The sequence below is a fragment of the Orbicella faveolata genome, unplaced genomic scaffold (genome assembly GCF_042242905.1).
Source record: "Orbicella faveolata isolate gen_17 unplaced genomic scaffold, um_ofav_v1 contig_46, whole genome shotgun sequence".
Taxonomy (NCBI): domain Eukaryota; kingdom Metazoa; phylum Cnidaria; class Anthozoa; order Scleractinia; family Merulinidae; genus Orbicella; species Orbicella faveolata.
The window spans coordinates 27,279,697-27,285,696 of NW_028301576.1; the positions used below are offsets into that span (position 1 = coordinate 27,279,697).

Sequence of the window (6,000 nt, forward strand, 5' to 3'; positions counted from 1 at the left end):
AACACTATTCCAAATGAAGTACCAGATGATGCTCTCTGTGTCGGTAGCAACTCAGATATGACATGGTCGAAGACAGCTGACATCTTTGCAATCAGCCTATCCTCACTTGGTTTGTGGAAAGACTAACATGATTGTGACAATTCTGTCATTCTTTTCTCATCCTTCATTTTTCTTTAATCCCATTTTCATGGGTAAACCATGGCATGATTCTCTCTGGAATCGACCAAATCGTCGCAAGTGAGCCTTTGCTGGGAAATCTGTGCATGCAAATATGTGTTTGTGGTTGTCATTACTTGATTACTCAGGATTACTTGGTTTATTTTTTGATTTTCCAGTTGTTCATCAATGAACAGGGTATGGTACAAAGAACATTACTTAATCATTCATGAACAACAGCACAAGTTGTGGAGTGTAAATTCTGTCTGTTGTAAGCTGGACAAATATGGTCCTGATTCATCAATGAGTAAGGTAAGAAACTCAGTTGCGTACATTACAATAATCTCGTAATAAGATCAGTTTAATATCTGTTTCACATGTAAGTTACACCTCTTGGAATAACAGAGCTCCTTGTATTCATTGCTGTTGCATTAAAATCTCCTCTCCTGAGCCTGTAAGTTGATATATTTATCCTAATAGTGAACTTTGCCTTACATGTAATTGTTGTAGATATCTTACATATAAAATAATATATGAAATTATACTAAATAAAGCTTGGCCTTACATCACCACTGTAGCTTAAATGGCCACGTTTAGTCCAGGGTTAAGAAAGTTAGGGGTTAGGAAGTGAAGTCCATTTTCCACCCTCAGAAGGACTTTAGCGTATTTAATTTTCCTTGTTAGCTGTTTACCCTCCTCATCTTGGTTCACATGAGCATAGGTTGGTAAATGGTTATTTTTCAAAAAATAGTTTTTGTCCCATTCCCTGAGTGCTACATTCAACTCCCTTAACTTTTTCAGAATGCCAGTCTGAATCTTTACCAGTTCATCCATAAACCTTTCGTAACAGTTTGTGTCTTGGATGTTTCCTATATTCACTTCTCATCTTGTCGAAAAGAACTACATCTGGAGTAACTCCAAGTACAATGGCAACACTCTTTCCCAGTGTAGTCTGAAGTTGACTGTCATTGCTGCCTCCTTGAAAGAAAATTGCACAATAAATGTAAGAGTTTTGGAGAGAAAAGGTAATAAAAAACATGTGTATGGCAAAATGGAAGTTTCCCTCTCTGCTGCTCATTCACTTCTGGCATTGCTTCAGTGGATTGCATTGCAGTAAATAATTTCAATGGCTGGTTACTTTATGTGACAAAATACACAGCTGTAAAAACTGATAATAAAAATGTTTGCATTTAATAGTATTTCCATTGTTCACTTTGGAAGAGGATGGTAATCATGGTCCCATGCTTGCACTATTTTTGGTGCTTACAAATGTATTTGCACTCTAAAACTTAACGGTACAGTATACGTCACGATATTTTTGTTGGTACAAGATGCTTTCTATGTAAATGGTGCAACCGCAATTATGAACAGCCAATTATAAACGAAGTGCATCGATTATAAATGAAGAGAAGCAAGGCCATTACTTCCAATGTAATTTACTTACTGCACTTCTCTCTGAAGACTTCAATGTCACAGTCTGGTCATGCTCTTGTGAGAGATTTCTTGTAGATAGGTTGGCACATGGAGTTGCTAGGGTTTCGTCATTTTCTGCAACAGCTCCCTTCTGGGAACGTTGGATTAAATTAAACTCCTCACAATTAGAAATGTGTTTGAGATCTTGAGACTGTAGCTGAACACCACATCCAGAGCAATAATAATGACCTCCCTTCTGCTGACCACTTTCAAAGTTCTGGGCTGGTGAGTCACCATGGAAAAATTACATCTTGTCATTTATTTCCACCATGCATCCTTCTTTCTCAGTTGTGAGGTTTCTTTGAAGGTACTGGAGGCAGCATAACCTGCTCTCTACATAGGCAAGTTGTTCTGTATCACTGCTACGGCATCTCCTGACAATGTATATTTCTGGTTTCTCCACTTCCGTCTGAACATCCACCTCCTCCCCTGTTTCCAATTTATACTCCAGGCTTTTAAGATGCACAGCTGGTCGTAAAGGCAGGACACCATGAAAAAGATGTGCCCATGATTAGCTAGTGTTGAATGGTCATGCCATATCTGCAGGTGACGAGTCTGTTCCGTTATTTTCATTTTTTTTTCTCATTTTCGTCAGACCATCATTTTCATCATATTCATTCAACTCCTTTAACCTAGATACCACTTGCTCTCTGGGCATCTTATCGTAGAATTCATCTGTTTGACTCATGAATTTTCATGGAGCTTTAATGTCTTTTTGTGAATTTCTTCCAATGGTTGTTTTCTACCTTCAACCACAAACTGTCTTTTTGATATTGCTATCTTTATCAATGACCAGGTTTTCATACTGCAAAATATAGAAAATAATGAACAAGCAATTAGCAGTTGTCTCTGGGACAGGAATGCTTATTTCACCACCTTGTCCCCTCTTCTTTTTTTGTCTTGCCCTTAACTTGTTTGGCAATCCTTGAGGGTTGAAACGGTGAATATTTACTCCCTGATTCACCAGCCATTCCTGGACTATTTGCCTGCCATTCCTAGCAATCTCTCCCCTCTTGTGGGTTACATGGTATCGGCAAACAACCTCTGACCAATTGATTTTTTTGCCATCCTTTTTGCTTTCAACTTCTTTCTTTAGTGCTTCCTTGTCCCATGTCATTCTGTCAAAATTTCCAGAGTGAGTTTTCTTTTGCCTTTTCTGATCTTTCTTCCTCGACTTTACAATTCCATCTTTTTCTTGCAGCCTCCACAGATTCAAAGGATTATGCAAGCCTTTCCCATTGCCTTGCTGCAAATGATTGTTGTTCTCCCAAACATCTGTGCAAATTACAGGAAAATATGTTTTTTTGATGGATTTATAGTAATATTTATTGAGTACTTTTTGCTGGGGATGGGGAGGAGGTGGTTCTCATTGGAATTACATGTACATCAATAGGTTACGAATGTTCAGCTCAGAGTCCAAACTTAAACCGCATTTCCTTTTCAAACTAGAACAAGAAAATATAAACCATGTAGTTTCTTGTTATAAATTACATGTCTGTGCACAGTCTGAGACTGCATGCACCTAGGCATATGCTAATCTCAGAGAACTTCCCCTCACCTCCTACCTTTAATGATGTTTATGTGGGACCCCTTTATGATATAAAATTTTTAATTAAGTGTGAAGACTATTAGGCTAATTTTGCAGGCTTGTAGTACCTGTTTACAGCTGTGCCATGACCTATTTTCAGGTACATACTCCAATACAGTCATGAACTGTCCCTTTTCAAAGGAGACAATAAAAGTGTTCAAGGTCCTTTCATATAAAATGCAATTACTCAGGTTAAAAAACATCATACAAATAGGTCATTGCACAGTTCTATTAGTGAGTAAAAATCTGTGAAAATTTCATTGCCATATCTAGAATATTTCTTGAGATATCACTGACACAAGGTTTAAAATCCTCAGAAATCGGGAAAATGAGAAAAATGCAAATAAAGTGGACCAGAGTCTTTCTGGAAGGAGTTAAGTATCTTGGGTAGCCTTAAAAGGCACCAGGTTCATAGTGCACACCCTCCAAGGTATCCAAGTGATCTATATATCCTTTCTTGAAGTTGTGAAGCTGTTTCCGCCTTCTTTTTTCACCTTCCGTGCTCTTCCGCCGTGAATGCCAAATCCGGTTGTAATCAAGTTTTTTGCACGCCCGCATACAGTGTGCTCCTGGCTCAATTCCAAGCTCTTGTAGGACTGAGTTAATGGAGCTTGCACCATCATTGAAGTGAGACACAGCAAGAAATGTTGCAAGCTCCACCACTGGTAAACCAGAGTGAGTTTCTTTAGTTGCCCACTGCCAGATGAGGGCATTGATGGCCTCATTTTGGTTCTGAGTGCCCCCATGAAGACAGCGTGCAAGAAGATCTTCATCGGACAAGGCTTCAAATGTGGGCAAAATAACATTTGCTACAGCCTTTGGAAGTGGGTGCTCATGCTTAAAATCAGAAGTTCCTTTAGCAATGTCTCTCTGAAATCCGCACCAAGAGTTTTCTCATCTGGACACAGGTCATGATCTGGACTCTCATCCGTTGACTGACTGTGATGCCAGATTGCCATCACAGCATTCTGCATGACTTCTAAGTTATGGGTGTTATCTCTTATAGCATTTCCATAGTAAACTTGGAGTTTGTTTATACGTGATTCTGACAGCCATCCAGTGCCACCAAGAGTCTTTCCATCCTCAAGGCGCCCTCCTTGCTTTTTCAATGACCGAAGTCTTGAACCTAATCGCTTCTGGACATGGCCCACACATTCAAGCTTTTTTACCTCAACATCTCCATAAACAGCTTGTTCCACAATTAGTTTGTGTGCTTTGCTGTCTCCATCCCTGAGAAATTCAGTGTAGCGCACAGAATAATTTTCCACAGAACATTGGAAAATTGAAAGCATGCCAGTAGCATCCATTGACCCTGAGGAACCATAGTGATTCGCTTGGCAACGGTGTTGATGTCCTTCCTACCACTCTCAAAGCTCAACAGTTTCTTCCTTTGCTCTCCATCCCATGCATTCTCTGCACTCCTTTGACATCACTTCCACATCAAGCGCTTTCCCAGTCACTGTTGACAAGGCTGCAACAACCCCATATGCCGATGAGTAGCCACGTCTCCTCCAGGTCCCATCTCCAGACACTCCAATATTAAAAATCCCATCCGTTTCTGGCTCATAAAATTGTTTTGCTTCTTCAGCAGCATCTGTCATGCTTTTCGTGGCTACAGTCTGTGCAGCATTGCAAACAGCAGAAACATGATCCCTATAGGAATTCTCATTCATGGGTGGCAACATGTTCATGACACCAGCAAATTTTGCCAGGCCTTGGTGTCCAACTCCAATGTTTCTTGATGCCAAAACAACTCTTCTATTCACCTCAAAAGCTTGACCTGTGTCCACTTTACTAGAAGAATAAAAACTGCTCGAGTACTTGTACTTTGAAGAAGCACACTTTAGGAGAAGAAGAGTCGCAAAACCCTTCTTGGAATTCTGATCTTCTTCAAAAACTATGCGACCATACCTGCAAAGCGGGCACCAAAGAGAACGAAAGACTTCAGTGAGAACAGCGATGTCAATAAACCGAAAACCTTCTGGTTCTTCTGGATCCCACTCGTTTCAGCTTTCTTGAGGATTGCCAGAATCCTCATCTAGCTTTCTTATAGAAGCAGGCAGCGACCTAACTTCAGCTCGATCTGAAGATTGTCGCTAGGTTTCTTTTGCACGAGTGACATCTCCATTGTCAGACTCTTCGCTTTGTTCCATAGATTCCTGCTCATTCTCGATCGGATTATCCTTCAAATTCACTTCTCTTGTGTACTTGTTTCCCGTAAACTTCCTTTTCTTCCGTCTGACGTTTCTAAACTTTCTTTTTGGAGGCATAATTCACTACAAATCTCGAGGTAAATTTTGAAAACAATCGCAAACTCCAAACATGCTACTTTCCAACGCTAAGTACTTCATGTAGTTGCACTAAAATATCCTCTATCAGCTCTAAACTAGTTACCAGGCTTCAGAATTTACTCAGGTCCCTCAAACAGCAATTTTTCGGCAAAACAACAGCTGGCAATCGAGGGATTTTGCCGAAAACAGACGCGTAAACAATTGTGGTTTCCACAGCAACCAAAGAAACAGTTTCAGATAAGGCTTAAAAAACCAGGGAAATCATAATAAAATGGATAAAAAAGATTATTTTTGTGAGACTAGAATGTTTGTAGATGGCAAAAAAATATATTTCTAAAATAAGAAAATTTTGCGATTTTTCGACTATCAAGCCTCCCCTTAAAAATGGAAGTAATATCCAACAGAGCTTCAAATCCTCTTCTACACGTAATAAATGCATTTATTAATGCGCACTTATACCCTAGGTCACAAGAAAAATACTGACTTCCAGCA

At 39.7% G+C, this 6,000-nt stretch overlaps 1 pseudogene; it reads right to left on the reverse strand.

Moving 5' to 3' along the window:
• Positions 1-3,428: 3,428 nt before the first annotated feature.
• On the reverse strand, positions 3,429-5,742 carry LOC149099324 (uncharacterized; annotated as a pseudogene).
• Between the last annotated feature and the right edge of the window lie 258 nt (positions 5,743-6,000).